We start from the raw sequence: 22,565 nt of genomic DNA, 5'->3' as shown, positions 1-22,565 counted from the left end.
AAGATGGGTGAGAGCCAATGGGCTCGGCATGGAAAACAGAGGTGATTTTCGCGAGAAAGGGGAGATATGGCGAATTCAAGGGACCGGTTCTTGATAGATTAGAGCTGCCTCTCTCTGTGGAGGCTAAATACCTGGGCGTTATACTTCAACAGAAATTGAACTGGAGAAGAAACGTTGAGGAGAAAGTCAAAAGGGGACTGAATACGCTCTACTCATGTTGCTACTCAGTGGCCATGAGTTGGCGGATTACGGTCCACTGGGTTTACACTGTTGTGGTTCGCCCGATCCTCAACTATAGGTGCCTGGTGTGGCATAGGGCTCTTGAGAAAATGTGTCTTCGCAGTATGTTGAAGAAAGTACAGATTACGGCGGTGCTGATATCGGGGCGAGGAGGAGAGCTCCGAGAGCAACGCTGAATGTGATACTTCTTCTGAATATGATACTTGATCTTTTCACAGCGTTGAAGACTGTCCTACAACTCAGGCATTCGTTTGTTCTGCATAAGCCTACTGGCACGAGAGGACAGCCTGACATTGGCGGCGCGACGGACTATGTGCCGAGCGGTTCTTTCTTCGTTGGCGACCTGAAGGTTGTCATTCCGGGGAGGGAGCTTTGGTCTGAGGCGTCCCGCCATTGTTGGAGAACTCCGTCTAAATGGAGGATCCAAGCTGAATGGGGGCACAGAAGCAAAGGTTTTTTTTGAATTCCTAACAATTTGGGAGCCACGTACACCTCTTGATGGGCGCTTGATCTTTCAGACAGAGGTTTTTGCAATCGTCAGGACCTTGGATGTGATATTGAGTCAGGAACGATATATGTGAGTAACGTAGCGGCTGACAAGCTGGCCAGATTCGGCACTCGGATGGACTCTGGGAGTGCGACGACGATGGTAAACCCCCTTTAAGTTGGCTGTTTGAGATAGTGGGTTCCTACTATGACGAACGTGCTAACTCGGTGCGGACTGGCATTGTAGGCTGCAGGTTTGAAAAGGCCCTATGGCCGAGGTTCTCTGGAACAAGGACATCGATTGTTCTCGAGCTGAACAAGTCTGACCTTGGATTGTTGGTGAGAGTTCTGACCGACCATTGCAATATAAAGGCGCTAGCTTGGCGATGGACTCGCAAAGACGAGTATTTCTGCAGGATCTGTGGGGATGAGGAAGCATTGGAGAAAGTTGAGCATCTGCTGTGCCAGTCCCCCGCGATAACGTGAATAAAGCCTATGATTATGGGTGAATATCTCTTTTCTTCACAGAGTTTTCTACTGTCTTTGAACTCCTGACTTATTTTGGAATTTTGCAAGCTGACGTGGCGGCCCTCTATTCGGTGAGATTTCATCGGTCTTTATGTCGTTTTTTTATTTTCTATTCATATTTTTCTAATGGCTTTCATTTCTTTCCTATTTTTTTTATACTTGTTCTTTCTAGGATGAACACAATGGACCAAATGTCACCGAGTGAAGCGGTTAGTAACTGCGGTGGCCAGGTGGTTTAACCTAACCTAGTTGCGATATAGACCGATCTTTTTTTCAAAAAATTTTCTTGGGCCCATAAAGGCACATTTGTTACTCAATTTCGTTGAAATTTGAAACTGTGTGTCGCAGTAAGCCCCGGATTAAGACTACATTTATATATATCTGTCACATAGACCACACTCTGGGTAAAGGTTTTCAGCCCATTAATAACGTATTTTCACCCAATTTTTCTTTTTACACTTCTGGCTATCATCTATATACCAATAACCCGATTTAGGGACTAGAGACCATAAAAGGTCCATTTATTTCCCGATATCGGTGAAATTTTAAACAGTGAGTTTGGTAGGTCCAGATCATACCATATTTTGATATATGTAGCTGCTATATATACCTATTTCTCGATTAATTACCTTGGGCCCAGAGAAAACGCATTTATATCATTATATCGAAAAAGTTTGAGATAGTGGTTTTGAACGCCTGGCTTCGTATCCTGGCGATTTTTACCTTTTACCTTAGCAAAGTTAAGAATTTATTAAACTAATATTTAAGATAAAAACTCTTTAATATCAAGTAAAAAATTGTTCACCATAGAGAATATTTCCTTAAAAAGAGGGAAAATTAAGGTCGTGACTTTGGGGCTGTTTTTCTTTCAAGGCGAGCTCAATGATCGCCAGAGATAGCAACACACACTAACCACTATGGGACGTGTTTCGTCTTTGTTTAGAAGACTTTTCAACCATATTAGGTATGGTGGCTACAAGGGCCGTGCGTTGGAATGTTATTTCTGACTCGTATTAATTGCGAAAACGCCTCTATGATAAATTTTGCCACATAAACCACGCTCGACAACCCTGTCTATTAGCTGTAATATTTCCCAATGCATGTGTTTCGTTACGTTTGGCTCAAATCTTTAAAATCCGACTGTACTACTAACAATATTTTGCAACAAAAAAACCTAACCCAGTTTTCCAATATCGATCTGATAACGTAAATAATTAAGTGATTTTTAATGTAAAAAATCGTCAAAATTAAAGGGGTTTGAAGAAATAATCGTCAAACGTCCAAAAAATCGCCAAAATGACATTTAATCGTCACTTCTGGCAGCCCAGCACCAAATCAATGTCGTTGAACTCTTTTAACTTCGCATTCGGATCTGTCCAGTCTAAAAAGGGAAAATATTTATATGTAATTATATGTAATAAAAATTGTTCCAGTACGTTTTGCCTTGGAATTTTTTTCTAGTCTATGACATACGTAAATGCTGTACTCGAAGTAATGGGAAGATAAATTTTGATTGGAATAGAACCCACCACAAGTACATCGATTGAACTGGCAGATAAATTTGGTTTAACCGATGATGAATGGATTATTTCTTCAAGATTAAGGTAAAGTGTTTGATCTTTGTAAAGGAGTTAAGTTCATCAGCTAACTTCTTGATAAAAACTATCAGATTTTCACCGATCTATTTGAAAGCAAATCTATTGACTGAAATGTTTGCGGTAAATTCTACTTTGCCGGAAATCAATCAAATGCAGATACATATTTTTTTCGAACACATTCTAGGTATGCTTTAAAAAGGTTTTTGAGACACTTACGCCTATATATAAGAAAATATAAAATATCTTTACTCTTATATAAAACTAATTATATGGTTGAAAATTTCAACTAAACTTTAATAAAAAAATTATTGAAATTTTTTGAAAATTCCAATTAATTTCTATATTTAGTATACAGATGTTTACCTTCTGGAACATGAACATAAAATATCTTTACTCTTATATAGAACTAATTGTAATAAAATCAACAAGTAAAAAGGCATTAAGTTCGGCCGGGCCGAAGTTTGAATACCCACCACCTCGGATATATATGAAAACCCCCTTTCGTCACAATCCGGTGAAAATTGGATAACTTATGCACCCAAATTCGACGCGGATATTGAGTGGTCCAATTTCAACAAAATCGGGTAATAAATAAAGCTTTTATGAGATTTAGACCCTTAATCGGCACATCGGTCTATACAACAGCTATATTTGAATGCAGTCCAATCTTTACCATATTTTGGTTGGATAGCGGGTGGCCTAAAACTACTTACTGTTTCAAATTTCAGCGAAATCGGGCAATAAATAGAGATTTTATGGGCTTCAGACCCTTAATCGGCACATCGGTGTATACAACAGCTATATCTGAATGCAGTCCGTTACTCACATATATCGTTCCATTACCATATTTGGGTCGGATAGCGTGTCTAAATAAAGTCCGATCTGAACCCCATTTGGGTCCTATACTACGAGGCGTAAAACTACTCAATAGTCCGATTTGATCCATATTTAGGTCCGGTATCAGGAGGCTTAAGATAACCCTCTGTTTCAGATTTCAGCGAAATCGGGTAATAAACAAAGCTTTAATGGGCTTCAGACCCTTTATCGGCAGATCGGTATATATGGCAGCTATATATAAATATAGTCCGATATGGACCATATTTGGATCGGAAGGCCTAAAACTACCCACAGTTGAAAACTTCAGCGAAGTCGGATGAAAAATAAAGCATTTATGGGCATTAGACCCTTTATACGAAAATCGGTTTATATAGCAGATATATCCAAATATGGTCCGATTTGGCCCGTTCAAGAACTTAATCAGCGTGCATCAAAAGGACGTATCTGTGCCAAATTTCAGCTCAATATCTCAATTTTTGAAGGCTGTAGAGTGATTACAACAGACGACGGACAGACACACGGACATCGTTAAATCGTCTCAGAATTTTACGACGATATGAAATATATATACTTTGTAGGGTTGGAAATTGATATTCGATGTGTTGCAAACTGAATGACTAAATGAATATACCCCCTATCCTACGGTGCTGGGTATAATAAAAATTACATAAGTTCTAATGAATATAAGTAGTAAGTGATATTATTTGATCAACATTATAAATGTTGAACTCGCTTGATATAGGTCATTAATTATATAGATGCTGTTTTGAATAAAATTTAAAAGACGTAGATAACAAGATCGATTATAGACCAATAGGTATTCTTTTCAAAAGGTATATTTCTGCTTCTTCGAGGTGTTATATATGTTCTATACCATATTTTCGTGTACCTCAATGTTTTTTCTTCTTTGAAATCGTTGTGCATTAATAAAAATCATTACAGTTTTTTTGTTATATAGTGAATTATGACAAAATAAATTATTTAAACATATAAACTTACCAGTTTCTCCGATTTGATATCTTTTGCCAAGAAAAACCTGAAATTTGAAGGTATGTATTGTTATATTTTAAATATTTTTGAGTATATAGAACAATTATAACGCTTAAATGGAAAAATGCTGAACTTTCTACACCACAAAAATGTTTATGTTAAAACAAGTAAAAACTAGTTTGAATCTTTTATACATTCAATAACAATTGCGCCCTCTAGAGGCTAAGGTAGTTAAGGTCATTTACAATCTCAACCGTCCTATATCAATAAGAAGTATTTGTGCAAAATTGTAAGCGTCTAGCTTTACTACTTCGAAAGTAAGAGTGCTTTCGACAGACAGACGGACGGACAGACAGTCTGACATTGTAGGGTCTCAGAACAATATTTCAATGAGTTACACAATGAATATATGTGACGAAGATAGTATTTACCCCATTTCAATGGTGGAGGGTATAAAAAAACCTTCTATTGTAGGTTAGGTTAGGTTAGGTCCATTATATTTGATAATGATTAACGGGTTTTCAATGTTTTCAATACCACTACATATAAACTTCTGTACAACTGTGTCTCATATACATCTGGAAGCCCAAAACATAAAATAGGAGAATAAATTTATAAATATGAAGTGATTCCATCGATATTATGCTGATTGATTTGTTCATTTGAATGCTATCGTGATTTCCGCAAACCTTATAAACTATCCCGAATTATACTTTAGTACATTCACATTAGGCCTAATAGATTTCTAAATAGATCCCCTTTAGGTCCATAAATAGACGTCTACTCATGGACGAAAGCATTGTTCAACATTTTGGGTAATGTATGAAAATGCGGACCGTGTTAAGAGACGTATGGGTATGATATTTGCCAAATTTATGTTAAAATCAATTGACAAATTTACATAGTTCTGAATTTGTAGTCCAAACCGAGGAAACTTATATATATATATATATATATATATGCAAATTAAAATTTATATTTCTACGCTCATAGAAAAATTTTCTGAAAATAACAAATACTGTCTGATGAATATTAGTAGTTAGTTTTGCTATTACAGCAGTAGTTCTGCAATTTTAGACCAGCAGACTAACTGTTGGAAAAGTCTGTTGTTTGCTGAAAATTATTGTTGCTTAGTAATGAAAGGATTGTTAGAAGAAACCAAATACAAAAGTAAATGTGTGTCTCAGTGGATGTTAATAATTTCCACTGAACGTATAATTTCCATAATCTTTTTTCTTTAAATTTAGATAAAAAAAAGGCCATGACAGTTATCTACACATTAGTATAGCAATAACAAAAAATGCGTGCGACCTCAGTGACATTTCGAAATGTATACCAACGGATGGATCAGGTAGCTTCTTTACAGTAACATTCCACAAATTAAAATCTTCTCTTTCAACAAAATTTCTAAAAAAAAATGTCCAAAGAAATCAAACAAGTAATTTGCCTGTTAAAAGCAGCATAAAATTTTTGTACTTAAAATAGCAGGTTTTATTTACTGATTTAGCTGAGCGAAATGATTGTTAATACAGCTGAAACAGCAGTAATGTCTGCTTTCCCATTTTCAGCGGACAAAAACTGCTATTTTGAATAACAAATTTGGTTGAGTGTAGCGGCTTTTGGTGAGAATCGAACCAACAATCCCACAGTGCGCTAACAACCGCACAAAAAAAAATAAAAAAACACGAAATTAATTGATCCAAATAATTTTTTAATTAAAACTGCTTCTATCACGAAAATGATGATATCAATCACCCTTTTTGAAAAAGTAATTTAAAAAATTTTCAATGATTGTTTTTAATTGAATATAATCAATTAAAAAAATTATTAAAATTTTAAAATTGTCAATTAATTTTTTAATTGATCCTATTAAAACAAATAAGAAGGCATTAAGTTTGGCCAGGCCGAACTTCGGATACCCACCACCTCGGGTATTTATGTAAACCACCTTTCATCATAATCCGGTGAAAAATGCATATTTTATGCGCCCATAGCAGCTTTATCGAAATATGGTCCGATTGGGACTAAATTCGAATCGGATATTGAGAGATCTAATAAGTACAAGTCATTGTTCAATTTTGTAAAACAAAGTATTGGTCTTTTTGGTAGCCATATTCAAATATAGACCGACCGGAATCATATACGGCACGGATGTCGAAAAGCTTAACATAAGTCGCTGTGTCCAACTTCAGCGAAATCGGATTATAAATGTGCCTTATATGGGGCCAAGATTTTAAATCGAGAGATCGGTCTATATGGCAGCTATATCCAATATATATGGACCGATCTGAGCCAAATTGAAGAAGAATGTCGAAGGTCCTTGCACAACTCACTGTCTCAAATTTCGGCGTCATCGGATTTTAAATGCGCCTTTTATGGGCCCAAAACCTTAAATCGAAAGATCGATCTATATGGCAGTTATAGGACCGATCTGGGCCAAATTGCAAAGGGATGTCGACTGGTATCACACAACTCACTGTTCCAAATTTTGGCAAAGCCGGATAATAAATGTGGCTTTAATGGGGCTAAGACCCTAAATAGGGGGATCGGTCTATATGGGGGCTATATCAAGATATAGGCCGATATAGCCCATCTTCGAACATAACCTGCTTACGAACAAAAAAGAATCTGTGCAAAGTTTCAGCTCAATATCTCTATTTTTAAGACTCTAGCGTGATTTCAACAGACAGACGAACGAACATGGCTAGATCGTCTTAGATGTTTACGCCGATCAAGAATATATATACTTTATAGGGTCGGAAATGGATATTTCGATGGGTTGCAAATTGACAGAATGAATATTCTCCCATCCTTCGGTGGTGGATATAAAAATGATTGAAATTTTCAATTAATTTTTTAATTGGCCTAATTAAAAAATTATTGAAAATTCCAATAAATTTCTATACTTAGTACACAGAGATTTTCCTTTTGAAGCATGTACTTTGGGCAAAGGAACGTGGGCATCCGTACAAAAGATAGCCTTTAATTGAATTTACTTAAGCACTATAGTTAAAAACTTTTTAAGATTCGATTAAAAAATGATTGAATCAATTAATTCTTTAATTGAAAATTACATAATTTTCAATCACAATTGTGCGGCTTTGGTGAGAATCGTACTGACAATCCCACCCCAATATGTCGAGTGCGTTACCAACTGCACATAAAAAAATAATTGATTGAAAAAATTTTTCAAATGCAGTTAAATTAAATAAATTATTATTATTATTTTTTTTTTTTTTGAAAATGACAGAAATTTCAATCACGACTGAAATTAAAAAAAATTGCATTCAATTAAAAAATTTTAGAGTTAACCAATTTTTTAATTAAAAAACTTTTTGGGACAGTAGGTTATATTGAAGTGGAGCAAAGAGGATTTGAACCGTCACATGACCATGCGGTCCATGCGGACATACGCCTGTGCCAGTAATCTGCTAGTTGCGCTCTCTGCCAATTCTAAAAAGAAAATAGATATTGGAATTTTGTGTGTTTTCACATATTCTTTATTTCTCTACCATTCTATACCCTCTATAATTTAAGTTCGATATAAAATCTGACACCAAGCAGTGGGACATTTTCCTTACGAAACCTGGCTATGATATGAACTGATCCAAAGTTTTGTGGAAAGGAAGATCCAAATGCCGATCTTATGTAGGTTCGTCTGAATAACTATGTGACCTGTGCAGTACAGATCTCCTTCCTACTATCGCTCAGTATTCGCCTCTTCTTGGCAATGTCTGAGCCCCCATAGGATTTTTGCCGTCCTTCCACTTCGGTCCACATGTGCATCCTTCCCCCAGTCGTTAACTCAGGTCCAATTGCTACGAAAGATTTTGTACTTTCCAAGTTTATCGTTGGCAAACCCCTAGCGGATAGTGGAATGCTTCGTTAGGAGTAGCTGCAACGGCAATCGCGGACAATTAGCGGTATCGAGTGGAGAGCCACTGTAAGAGGCCGGGCGGTGTGTCTATGATGCTCGAAATGGCAAGGCGTGTTATTGGCGTCTTTAAATAACCAATGGCCAACTTGTTATTGCGGCGATCGGTCCTCAGGACCGTTACAAGCTTGCTCGCCTACAGGAGCTTGACAAGGATCCCCACCTCCACATGGAAATGTGGCTACAACAATAACAACAACTGAATGGATCCAGGGATCGTTCTTTGACTTAACGCCCTAGTTGTAATCGTCCTCTAGTGTGCACGCTCACAATAACAGTTCTCGTGTTGGCACTATACCAGTACACGCATTCCGTGATCGCCGCCTGAAGAACGGTGTTATGATAAGGCGGATAAAAGAGCTCGGCTTCTGGATTGACAATATAGATATCCCTTTTCTCTCCCATCTTTGATCCATCTATGTAGGCACAGTTAAGAGATGACATTTGTGCTAGGGTTCCTGCCATCCATTTCTGTATTTTTGGTATTTCTCTTTCACACTAGACCTTAGTTGTTGCATTTACATTTCCATCCCGTTCTCCTTTGGTCACAACGATTAACCGACGAGGGTGCAACCTGCTCCTACCTTCAGTGGCAGTCTGTTTTACACTCAGACATTTCTTAGCCCAGTGATACTACAGTAGCAACAGCCCAAAGAGTCTGGTGGGAATAGAACCCTCGACCCCCGCAAAGGTAATCCGAACTCGTTATTAACTCAGCTAAATAAGAAACCAGGGTTCAACTGTTTTTTTTTTCTGGTACGTTGTTTTGATATCCGGCAAACATGCCCGGACCATGGCTGTGTATTGTATGCAGCGAACATAAATGCTCATCATCGGCTAAATGTACCGCATGCAATGAATGGATACACCACCAGAGGAATAACAATTGTTAGGGCATTCCTACGCCTGGAGTATACATTATGTAAGCGAATGTTTCGTAAACCAATCAACATTAGCGTCGAGATCGACAACACATATAGCATACAGTACAGATCCCCTTGCTTCACGAATACTCAGTCCTTGCTCCTTCGACTTCGTCCTCTGTCACCACGTCAAACCCGACAAATACCCAGTGACCCCTATTCCTTGCATGCGAGGCCCCAACCTCTGTCATCCATCATAGCAGCAGCAACGACAGTAGCCCAGAGCTTCCGGCCATGAACCAGCCACTCGAATACCAACAGCGCACTCGATCTAGACGACGCCTTCATATGACCACGGTGTGCCATTCGCTCCACCTCGTTCAAATATTTGTAATGGTTGCAATGCCTGGTGCCACTTCCGCAGAAGGAATAACTTTTCAGGCAAAGAAGCTATGATGACTAGAACGTGTGTGGCGAGATGTTATCCTGCTGGAAGAGCAGAAACGTCGTCAACTTCATTCTTGTCGTCACAGACATCCCTCACCCTATCCCCTCTATCTACTTTACAAACAAGGCGACACACAACACCTCGGATAACTTAACCATCACCGAATACAAACCCGTCGCCCCGTCACGAGATTATTAGCTATTATGAGCTCCAATTCTGAAATTGCAGCCGTGGACAATCTGCGATATAAAGTGGAGAGTTTCAGTGAGAGACCGTGCGGCACCGACTCCTGAATACCAATTGACATAACGTTCCCGCAGCGATCGGTCCTTTTGACCGAACGAGCCCAACTATGAAGCTTGACGATGGTCGCCTCCTTCACATACATATGCGGTTACAACAACAACAAAACAACCCAGTAGCTAGGTGTCGAATTCTGAAGCCTTACATTCACATACCAAACCCAAGATAGCATCAAGATAGAGTTCAGCACGACACTGACGGGATGTATACTTTAACATCTCGCAAGTGTTAAAAACAGATACTGTATCCGAAATGGTGTCCAGGCCATTTTTGCAGACAGTTGGTAGAGCACCCAACGAGAGACGGTCATAGACTATAGTCCTGATGGAATATGGATGGATGATCAAGCATATAGATCAGATGGGAATAAAATACTGACCAGATATCCTAAATTTGTCCATCTTCACTCTAGTAATACCCGAAATATTGTAAATAGGTTGTGTGGTCCCTGGTTAAATCACGGACGAGGGGAAGTCATATAGGACAATCTGTCTGCTATCTCCGATATAAAATCTATCTTCTATCTTTCGTCTGTTTGGTTCTGTTGAATATTCATATCCGAGAACTCTGCAACAAAGGTGGGGTGTTTCTAGAGGGATCTGGGTGTGAGTAGAGTGGGTCTGGCTGGGCAGTAAAACGGGTGACGTGCGTCGTGTGATCCCAGGTTACAATAGGGACAATCATCCTACACGTTGGCATCAGTCCTGTAGGAGCTGAGGCGCCTACAGGACTGATGTCGGATCGTAATTGAGCCAGAACCATTGACTCTGGAGGAGTCAATTTCCTCAGGTGCGATGGGTGGCGGTCGTTTTCCAAGGACAACAATCACCTTATGGCTTTTAACACCATCTGCTACAGTGTTTTCATGAATGTTGTTTAAACCCGCATATATGCCACTTGATCTAGAGGTTCTGTCTTGTAGCGCTGAACCTCTCGCTCTAGATCATGAAGATCCACCTTTGAGGCTTCTGGGCAGTGGGTACCTATCTATGATGATGTACCTATGATTTGGATAACAGCTCAGAAGGTATTGCTTAGACAGCATATAGTTATGTCGTCACGTGGGTAGGATCTTTGTCTATCGATGGAGGTGGTCCACGTTAGATCTGAGGAGACAACCCGTCGCAGTTAAAAGAGGGGCGTTCTGACTGATATGAACATTAGTCCACTGCGTGCCACATAGCTAATGAAACCACACTGTACTGCATAACAACAAGGTTTCTTCGTCAGCACTTGGGCTGCCGGCAGGTGACTTAAGGACCTTGTTTCTATTTCTGACCTGAGGAGAATGTGTAAGAGCTGTCAAATGTGACACCAAGTATTTTGGGACAATTGACGTTCGGAATCGTTACTTCATCGACTATCACATTCAGTTTCTTACCCACCTCATGCGAGTATGTAGTGAACAATAGGTTGAAGATCTGGGAGCAGATATCTCCACACCTTTTGCAGTGAAATAAGCGGTAAGTTCGGAGATGTTGACGTTTACCTTATAACAGATGTCAACAATGGGTGGGGGTCTGAAGTCATCATCGTACAACCGTCCCCCTCCAGACGGTCACAATACCGTGGAACGAAGGATAGGTAGAGGTAAAACAGTGCCGGAGATATCACCCTGCCTTGAGGAACTCCCTGTTTTACTCTACAGTGTTTCGACTTGTTATCTTTAAAACCAACAAATGACTGACGACCATACAGATAATATGCGACCCAGCGTTTCAGAGCTGGTAGGAGGGACGTGTTGGCGATGTCCTCGAAAAGTTCGGTATGGCTGTTGAATGGCTTCGATAGTCCGTGCTATCATATGGCCTAGGCCGATTGAAACCAAAGCAAATGTATACGGTGATAGCATGCAAAGCAGTTGTTCTGCTATGTAGTCTTCGAAAACCATGCTGATGCTCGGCGAATGGAAATTCTCCAACGAGGCTCAGGAGGAGTAACCCCTCAAGCTTCTTGGCTACTGGTGGGAGAATGGAGACCGGTCTGTACGACTCCCATTTACTCGGATCCTCTCAGTAGCGGGATACCTCGAGTACTAAGTTAAAAGAGAGCTTGAGGACAGTTGTAAAATGGATTATGAACTTCATTTGCAGTCATAAATCGAGTTTCGAAACGCAAAGTCGGAGCCCCGTTAAGTTAAACAGAAAGTTGCCCCGGGGGTGTTCTCTCCCCGATCCTGTTTAAACTCTACATCTCAAAGCTTCCTCCACCTCCTAAAGGTGTGAAGATAAGGCTTTATAGGAGTCGTAAACTAAAAATCTTTCCAACGAAATCATCAGTCACACAATAAACCATCTGGACGAATGAGGTCTCAATGGAACTTAAAGTCAAAGTCGACGAAAAAAAAATTCGTATAGTAAATTATCCGAAGATCCTATGGGTAACCCTCTAAAGCCTCTTCTCTTTGTTCTTGTTGTGGTAGCCACATTTATATTTGGATGTGGCGATCTTTGTCCAAAGAACCGATCGCCATGGGAATGTTATGGCCATTTGGTATTAAAAGGCGGCAATAACTCTTCTTGTCACATGGAATATCACAGGCAGTATTTAGACAAGAGCCAGTATCGCCAATTCTCTCACTGAAACTCTCCACTGAACTCCCAGCTGAACTTCTTGTGATGACGATTAACGCCACACAAATGGCAGATTAAACTTCCAACCCGTGTGGTGCTCATATTCATCCCGTCTCGGGCCTCTTTTTGTTGTTGTTGTAGCAGTATGTTGTACACCGATGCGGCAGCCCTTGCCGATGAAAGATTCCATCGGATCAATCCGGTGCGTATAACCGGCTGCCATGGGATTGGGCCTCTTTTTGTCGCCATGGCAGCCGATTGTACGTACCGGATTGACCCGATGGAGTTCTCCATCGGCAAGGGCTGCAGCCTCAAATTACGCAGCGCCAACGTGGGCCGCAAAAGTGAGCAATACACTGAACTGCCACCAGGATAATTACCCGAATTTCCGACTCAATAAGTTAGAAATGTTAGTAGCAGTATCTGTATGTTTGGGGACGCGATCCGACAACACACAACCGATCTACTTATAACCTCTTCAAAGGGAACGGGCGTGCAGGATATTGTAAACAATGCAACTTCATTATATCAGCCGTTGTGCTCAGTGGACGTCCACCACCAATAGCAGATGGTGAGAAAGACCTACCTACTCTGGCGCAATTAAGATCTGGATGATAAAGCAAACTTAACTACTGTAGTTGTTGTTGTTGTAGCCACATTTTCATGTGGAGATGACGATCCTCGCCAAGCTCCTGTATGTGAGCAAGCTCGTTCGGTCCAAAGGACCAATCGCCGCGGAAACAGTTGGTCCGCCTTGCCATATCGGGCACCATAGGCACTCAGTATTTGTGCAAGAGCCGGTGCCGCCCGGCCTCTCACTGATACTCTCTGCTCGATACCGCTTATTGTCCTCGACTGCCGTTGCAGCTACTATCCGCAACCTCTGGACGCACCCGGTAGCTCGTAGCTAAGCTTCTCGTGATAGCAATAAACACCACATTGATCGGACCTCTATGTTCCAGCTTGTGTGGTGATCACACTATCCCGTGCCTGGAAACTAAACTACTGTATCCACTTGTGCACCTATCGTATTGTATTCCCATTAGATACATATGTATGTTGCTACAGTATTTATAGGGTCTTTCATGAAGCGGATGCGCAACTATAAAAGTATTTACAAGATTGCAGCTTAGACAAGTCACTTTTGTTACAAAGTTTTCTAATATTCCTGTGTTTTAGCCCAACTTTCGAGGCTAACAGGTGGTATAAGTTAACCACCACCGCGATATCGTTGCGGTGTCCGTCCGCATTTGTCTATCCGTCCGTGACACATTGTTGAGCAATTTTTCTCAAATCCGTATTTCATCAATACGCAGGTTAAGTTCTGAACGGACCTTATCGAACTATATTCGGTTGTAACGGCCGATTTACAGATATAGGGTCTTGCGTTTATAAAATTAGTATTTCTTATCCGATTTTAGTGAAATTTGAAAGTTTAATTTCTCTAATTTAGGTACAGCTACCGGTTTCTCGGTATGGGGTCTTAAGACCGTAACAGACGTTTTTATTACCTGATTTCGTTGAAATGTGAAACAGTGAGTATTAAGCCTTTTGACATCCGAATTAAACATTGTTTAATCATTACCATATTTGGATACAGCTGTCATATAAACTAATCTAAGGATTAGGGGCATAGAATCAAGAAATTGTAGGTAGCACCAATTCCTAAATTAAATTTTGGAGGTTACTTTTTATTACTAAGAGCGCACAACAAACCAATTACTGACTTAGAGGTAAGCCTGTTGTTAACCTAACGTAGTCGAATTTTATATGTAGAGGAAACACACGTGGCTCAACTTCTTGGGCCCAATATAAATAGTTCTAGCTTCTTCTATGCTCTTAAATTATGTTGTCGGACACGTCTCAATTGCTAACAGATTCTCTGGGAGACCTTGGGTACATTGTTTTTGAAATTCTTTTAGAATTTCCAATAATGTGCCCATAGAATGGCAGTTTGGCCGACCGGCAAAAAAGTTTTCATCGGTAAAAGTTCCTAGCAGTCAGACATTTTAGTCCTCTACATATGTCCAGGACATATTGGACTTAATGCGGGAAGAAATTTTTAATTGATTTGATGATGTGGCATACTTTTTAGAGAAAAAAAGTTTCTTTTTGTCGGAAGTTCTTTTAACAGGCAATCAGAACTATTTCTTATGCTATATAAAATAGATCGGTATGTACTAGGTACATATAAAAAAAACGTGTTGCTTTCAATGGGTATGTGTGCATGCCAACTGCTAACGTTCGACCATCAATACCGATATATTTGGAATTACACCACATTTTACCCCGACCGCATTATTTTCCAATTTGCTTTTGTTCTTCGGTATTCTACAATGATTTAATAATTCAACGCGTGTTTTGTTAGGGTGTTAGTAGGAAGAAAAAAAACGAAAAACTGCACACAATTTATACATCAATAACATGAATTCACTGTGGAGTAGTGGTGTCGTTGAAGCACATATCAATAGTTGGCAAGGGAGGAAAATTGGAAGAAAAAAAGTCCCAAGAAGATTAAATCACGGGCCCGATAACACTGAAGTCGGTGGCATCGGCAACAGCGGGCCCAACTGAGACAGGGGAATGAAATTGTGTTAAAAAACCTTTCAAATAGGATATAACTTACGCTGACAACTTTTTTGGGGAGCCTTTTATGGATTTCACTTTGCTGATGAAATGTTTAATTTTGCACAATTTTCAAGTTTATTTTTCAGCTTCTGCCAAATATTTTGCGCTTTAATATTTTTCACTCTCTACCTTCCACCATACGTACAGACTTTGAGAGGCGAAAAAAAAATGTAAAAAAAAATTATCGTGAATCGTGTGGTTGTGTTCCACCATCAGGTTTCGAACATTCTACAATTCACAAATTCCAAGAAGCACCCTCTATTTCTTGCAATAGCTGTGGAAAAAGGGCAATATTGTGGCCAATTTGGATTAACTTCATCTAATTGTTGCCTTTAGTTGGGCTACTGTGGCTTCGATGAATTTCTTCCGCGGCTATTATAAAAGCTATTTTTTCACTTCACTTGACACTCGGTACATGTGTTGGCGTTGAAATTTTGTGACAGCATTAGCTACAATACCCTACACAACGCACTAGTGGGTCATCGTCGTCGTCTTCGCTTGCAATTAGGGTCTGGCTGGTGCTCGCCAATTTTTGCTGATGTTCGCGGCTCTATACTCGGCTTGTGTCGGCATGGTCTACCGCATGAGTTGTTAGCGAAGCACACAGAGACTCTACAGTCAAGTTAGTCAGAATACAGGTGTAGGGGTATGAATATCTCGAGTAAAACTCACGAATTGTTACGGCGTTGCCGATGATGACAGAAAATCTATTACATATTTGGAACGTCCAAATAGCTACAGGAACTCCAGCTTGTTCTAGCGGGCCTTAAAGTTTTTAAACCCATCTACCTTGCGGTTGCATCGTTTTGGCTATGCAAAATCTAAGAACTTTTTTCATAAATAATTACCCACTTTCGGTTTGTTTACATTTTTCGATTGCAGCTGGGAAATAGGTGAATACATGTGCGTCTATGCGTGTGTGTTTGACATTTCATTTGTAAACAAACTCATGCAACAACAACAACAAGAACCATATGGTGGAACAACAAGAAAATGAAATGCAAAATTCCCACTTCGAACATATGAGATTCGCCACCTGCGAGAGCAAGACAAGAAATATGCCGGCTTTTAACCCCCTAACCATATGGTTTTCGTAGCAACAACAAAAGTCAGCTATCAGCTGCTACTCACAAATGAGGAGCACAGCTGTCTACAATTCAACATTCGAATTATAACCGGCATGGAAATTGTAATAGATCAGACGTTTTTACACTACACACTTCCGTTAATTTATTGTTCCGCACGGAGAAACACCATTCAAGATTGTTTGATACTACCCTACTTTTTCATTCTAAAGAATTTAATTAAAAAATATGCATTAAAAGAAGAAGAAGAATTTAATTAAAAAATATGCATTAAAATTTAAGCGCTAGGCTATGCAAAGCTCAAAATATTTGTTTTTGGTTATGCTTGCATACAATTACACAAACAAAACTGAAGTGAGAAGCGCATCTATGACAACGAATTGGTTTAAACTTATATACATACAGTGGTGGAAAAAACAATAGATACAACTGTTACTAAAAACTATATTGAACAAAAAGAGTAAGCAAACATGGTGACTTTTGTGAAGTTTTTAACGGTAAATTTAATGCTCGTTATAGTGATTTTTTCGGTAAATTCACTTGGAACAAATAATAGCGACACTTAAAAATAGGTTGTTATTACTTATGAATTGTCCTTTTTCGTAACATAAAAAAAAAACAAATGGTTACTACTCATTCACATGATTTATTACAATACTCGTTTCGTAAATTAAAGCATTGGCACATAAAAATGTTTCGCGAAGTTCACAAAACTGAAAAAAGCAAAAAGTGATCAAAAAATTTAACAAAAAAACAAATTTGACAAAATTTGACCAACAAACAAAATTGTTTTTTATGCCCCAGAGGTTTTCAACAAGGTTTAGTATTGCGATAGGTCTTTCAAACTCGGTACAGAAAGCTCTTGAAACTAGAATTTCGCTAGTCTGGAAGAGAGCTTGCAGTCGTTAACATACATGTAAAGTCACTAAATTAGAATTTTTTTCCTCGGCAAATGGAAACATTTTATTCCCTAAGACATCGTTATAATCTACAAAACACATTTTGTAGATGGACAAGATACAGAAAAACACCCATATATCATTAATGAAACACAACCATGTTTCACGGGCTTCTAGGGGTGCTTAAAATTATTTGTGCTAATTTGTACAAATTGCAACTGGAAGTCGTTAGCGTACTTTATTTGCCAGCAGAAGAGATTAGGAGAGTCTGTGAGAGCGAGCAAAATTTTGAGAGTTTGGTAATTGAGAGCTTGAAAATCTGTACTGGAGGTTATTTCCCAGTAGAAACACAGAACGCAACGAATTAATTCAAATAATAAGCAAAAAAGAGTAATGGCTTTTTACTCTCCTCCAAATTTGTACTGGAAAATTACGCGAGTAAACCTATTGCCAGAGTAGACAATTCTATGTCTAAGAGTTTCTAAGGGACATCTCAAGTTAACTTTGTCATTTTGTTTATTAAATTTCGATTTATGAGTCCAAGATCCCCCAAAGTACATATATTCTTAATGGACAATATTCTTAACTAGCTGGACAGGGCCCACTCCGCTGCGCCTTCTTTTACTTTATATGGAACAGAATTATCATTTGAATATTTATTTTCGACAATTAACAGTGTAACAATATAAATGCCTTTATCGGAATTCTTTATAATCTTTATTGCTCTGCGAATTCGCTCAATTGGTTTAAGGTCATTTAAGTTTGCATTTTAGATGTATTTAATTTTTATTGTAGATGTACTCCATATTTGAGCCCAATATTCTCATGATGTCCGATTTGGGGGTGTTTTCGGGGGAAAAGTTGTCCCCCTGACACTGGCCTGAAAAAAATATCAGCATCGTATTCTCTCAAATAACATTTACTTCAACAGCATATTGCCATTGGTTTAAGGGGTTCTATGGGATGGAGCGTCCCCAAACACTTAGCCCCAATATTGGTAATCAAATTCGTTTTCTAATTTCAAACACCTTTCATTTAAGCCACATATTGGCATGGTCGGCAACTTTGTACTCTTTGGGGGGTGTGTTGGGAAAGGGGTAGACTTCCAGAAAATTGGTCCCGAAAGTGGGTATCAATTACGTGCCCTATTCCCCAATACCTTTCTTTGAACCCCACATTGGCAAGGTCTGTAAATATGCAAGACTCAGGGGTGTTTTGGGGAGTGGGTGGTCTCCCAAACACTTAGCCCTGAAAATATATCAGCATTGTGCTCTACTCTCAAATATCATTTATTTTAACTCCAAATTGCCATTGGCCTCAAAATTGGATATAAAATTCGTTTTTTGATCACAAACACTTTTCATTTCAACCCCTTATTGCAAAAGTCAGCAGTATGTCCGGTTTGGGGTATGGGCCCTAAATACTATCAATATCGAGTTGCACTCTCTTTGAGACTCAAATTGTCATGTGAGCAAATGCGTCCTATTTGGGTGTGGTTGTGGGGGTAAGACGTTGCCTTGACAATTGGTCCCGAATTTTGATATCCGATTCGTGGTCTACTACCAAATACATTTCATTTGAGCCCTATATTTCCATAGTCAGCAAATATGACCGGTTAGGGGGGTGTTTTAGTAGATGGGTTGCTACTCAGTGGGTTGGGCTTGAAGATATATATCAGATTCGTGTTCTACTCTAAAATATCTCTCATTTGAGCCCCATATTGCAATGGTCATCAAATACTTCTTATTTGGGTGGAGTTATGGGGGAGGGATGGCCCTGTAGACACTTTTTCCCGTAAATTTGTCCTCTTTGGGAAGTGTTTTTGGGAGAGGGGTACCCCCTAAACACATGTTTCCACATATTAATATCAGATTGGCATTCTACACTCAAATACCTTTTATTTAAGCCCCATATTGCCATGGTCATTAAATGAGTCCTATTTGGGGGGTGTTTTGGGGAAGGGGAGGACCCCCAGAAACTTGGTCCCATATTTGAATATCAGATTCGTATTCTACTCGCAAATACCTTTCATTTGAGTCCTATATTGCCATGGTCGGTAAATATGTCCGATTTAGGGGTGTCTTGGGGGTTGGGGTGGTCCCCCAAACACTTGGTCCAACTATTGGATATCAGATATGTTTTCTTATCCTAAATACCTTTCATTCGAGTCCCATATTGTCGTGATTGGTCTTTATATATATTTGGTAAGTTTTGGTGGTATACACCTTAGGTACCCCATCTGAAATTTAGATACCAAATATTTGTGCTTAGGCTACTATAAGTCGCTTAAATCGCACCACCCATCTCCGAGATTTAGCGTTTTGAAAATTACGCTAAGGGGGAGGGTCCGCCTCCCCCTTTAGATATCAAAAAAATGTAGTATCCCATTTTCACCACGGGATCATTATTAAATTTTCACAGATGGTGCACATCTGTAAAAATCGGTTCAGCCGTTTTTCAGTCTATACGGAACATAAAATTTATGATTTAACCCAGGATTCACTGAATAAGGTTAAGCCAAGCGATCAGCCGATATACTTTTTTTTAATATTTGGCAGTACTTGGCATTGAGGATGTCAACTTGTTCTCTTTTTACATTCATTCTTTGTTTACGTTTTCTCCTATATGATCACATTTTCAATCGTCAGATTTGACATCCTTAATGATGTTTATGGGGCCTATCCACTTTGTGTTTTGCATGTGACCTAACCTTCTATCAGGATTCACTAATAGAAGGTTAGGTCACATGCAAAACACAAAGTGGATAGGCCCCATAAACATCATTAAGGATGTCAAATCCGACGATTGAAAATGTCATCATATAGGAGAAAACGTAAACAAAGAATGAATGTAAAAAGAGAACAAGTTGACATCCTCAATGCCAAGTACTGCCAAATATTAAAAAAAAAGTATATCGGCTGATCGCTTGGCTTAACCTTATTCAGTGAATCCTGACCTTCTATTAGTGAATCCTGGATTTAACCAGATCACAAATTTATGATTTAACTAGCTTTCTCACAATTTTACAATTTTTACGCATAAAAGAAATCAGCTTTTGCTAAAATTTTTTGGTTTTGACATACGAAGATAACATACAGCCGTCATAGCAAAAATTATGAATTGTAAATTGACATTTTCGACAAACATTTTCAATTACATGTGAATACAAAAAGTGATAGTCATAAGACATCTACATGCCGTGTAATAGCGCCTTTAGTCGATCTAGCAATGTCTGCCTATCGAAATATTTCTGATAGATGTACAGAGTAGCTGACAAAAAGTGTTACCAAGTGCAAATTGGTGTACCTGTCAAATTAGAAATGACAGGCACGTGATATTTGTTTTATTGAAAGCTCAACAGCATTTGCTCCTGGTTTTATTTAAAAAGAAGATTGTTAGTAACGGAGTCCGAATTATTGGGTCGTAGAAAGCTCCCAACCTATCAACAAACGTCTATCATGTATGTGGCATGATCTGTACTCATTAGTGATCTTTCGTGGCTAGCTTGCAACACTCAGAGAAATTTGTTAGTAAAAACAGCTAAAATGCTTGCTGTATCAATAGAAAATTTGCTATTTTTTGGGCAAACAGTAATGCAAATTTGCCCATGAACATTCCAATAAGGAACAGGGGCAAACTTCTCACATATAAATGAGTGCTGTCCGATTCAAGTTCTAAATTCAATGATAAGGGGCCTCCTTTTTATAGCCGACTCCGAAAGTCATGCCGCAGTGTGACACATCTTTGGGAAAAAGTTTTTACATGGCATAGTACCTCACCGCTGAACATTTTTATACCCACCACCATAGGATGGGGGCATGCTAATTTCGTCATTCTGTTTTTACCTTCTCGAAATATTCGTCTAAAACCCCATAAAGTGTATATATTCTTGATCGTCATGACATTTTAATCCGTCTAGCCATGTCCGTCCGTCCGTCTGTGTGTCAAAAGCACGCTAACTTTTGAAGGAGTAAAGCTAGCCACTTAAAATTTGGCACAAGTACTTCTTATTAGTGTAGGTCGGTTGGGATTTTAAATGGGCTTTATCGGTCCATGTTTTGATATAGCTGCCATATAATTCGATCTTGGATCTTAACTTCTTGAGCCACTAGAGGGCACAGTTCTTGTCCGATTTGACTGAAATTTTGCATGAGGTGTTTTTTATTATGAGTTCCAAAAACTGTGCTGAAATCGGTCTATAACCTGTTATAGCTGTCATATAAACCTATCTGGGGTCTTGACTTCTCAAGCGTCTAGAGGGCGCAATTCCTTCCCGATTTGGCTAAAATTTTGCACAACGAGTTAGGTTATGACTTCCAACAACTGTGCTAAGTATGCTTTAAATCGGTTCATAACCTGATATAGCTATAGTTATATAAACCCATCTTGATTCTTGACTTCTTGAGCCACTAGATGGCGCAATTTTTATCTGATTTGGCTTATTTGCATGAGGTGTTTTGTTATGACTTCTAACTACTGTGTCAAATATGGTTCAAATCGATCAATAACCTGATATAGCTGCCATTTAAAACGATCTGGGATCTTTACTTCTTGAGCCTCCAGAGGGCGTAATTATTATCAGATTTGGCTGAACGCCTTCTCCTATGACGTTCAACATACGTGTTAAATATGTTCCGAATCGGTCCATAGCCTGATGCAGCTCCCATAAAAACCGATCTCTCGTCATTATTCAAAGATACCGGAGTCTCCGTCAGTCCCGTCGTATCCTCTGGAAAATGGGTTTTCATCAAAAGCCTCAACATGTCCTCCGTTATCTCGGCTCTCAATCTCATGTCGTCTACTAAAGTTTCAGTTTGGACATGGGATTTTGAGAGAAACTTTTTTATCTTGGCGGCGTCATTTACGCTATCGACCTGTTCGCAGAAAAGCTTCCAGGAGGCACATTTTGCCGCTCTGGTAATCTTATTGTATTCCTTAAGCCGTGTGTAATACACATCCCAATAAACATTCGCTTTCTTACGACGTGCTCTGTTAAAAAGTTTGCGGACCTCTTTCCCAATATTGCGAATCTACCCGGTCATCTAGCTTTTTTCTTGGGCTGATTTCCTTTCCCGAAGAATCTCACTAGTGCAGTCGTAATCCTGTTAACATTTTCGTCAATGTCTTCTATGCTTGGACAATCTTAATTATCT

General features: G+C 39.1%; 1 protein-coding gene across 1 annotated transcript in view; it reads right to left on the bottom strand.

Annotated features, from left to right (window-relative positions):
- The window catches only part of LOC106081464 (transcription factor E2f1), a 238,157-nt gene extending 222,303 nt beyond the window's left edge, over positions 1-15,854 (bottom strand). Inside the window, exons 1-2 of the mRNA XM_059362393.1 lie at positions 15,427-15,854; positions 4,689-4,725 (exon numbers count right to left, since the gene is read on the bottom strand). The gene's annotated coding sequence lies outside the window, so the exon portion shown is untranslated. The remainder of the gene's footprint in view (positions 1-4,688; positions 4,726-15,426) is intronic.
- Positions 15,855-22,565: the final 6,711 nt, after the last annotated feature.

The sequence above is a fragment of the Stomoxys calcitrans genome, chromosome 2 (assembly GCF_963082655.1).
Source record: "Stomoxys calcitrans chromosome 2, idStoCalc2.1, whole genome shotgun sequence".
NCBI lineage: Eukaryota > Metazoa > Arthropoda > Insecta > Diptera > Muscidae > Stomoxys > Stomoxys calcitrans.
The sequence above is the reverse complement of the archived record's forward strand: the minus strand, read 5'-3'. Positions and strand labels throughout refer to the sequence as shown.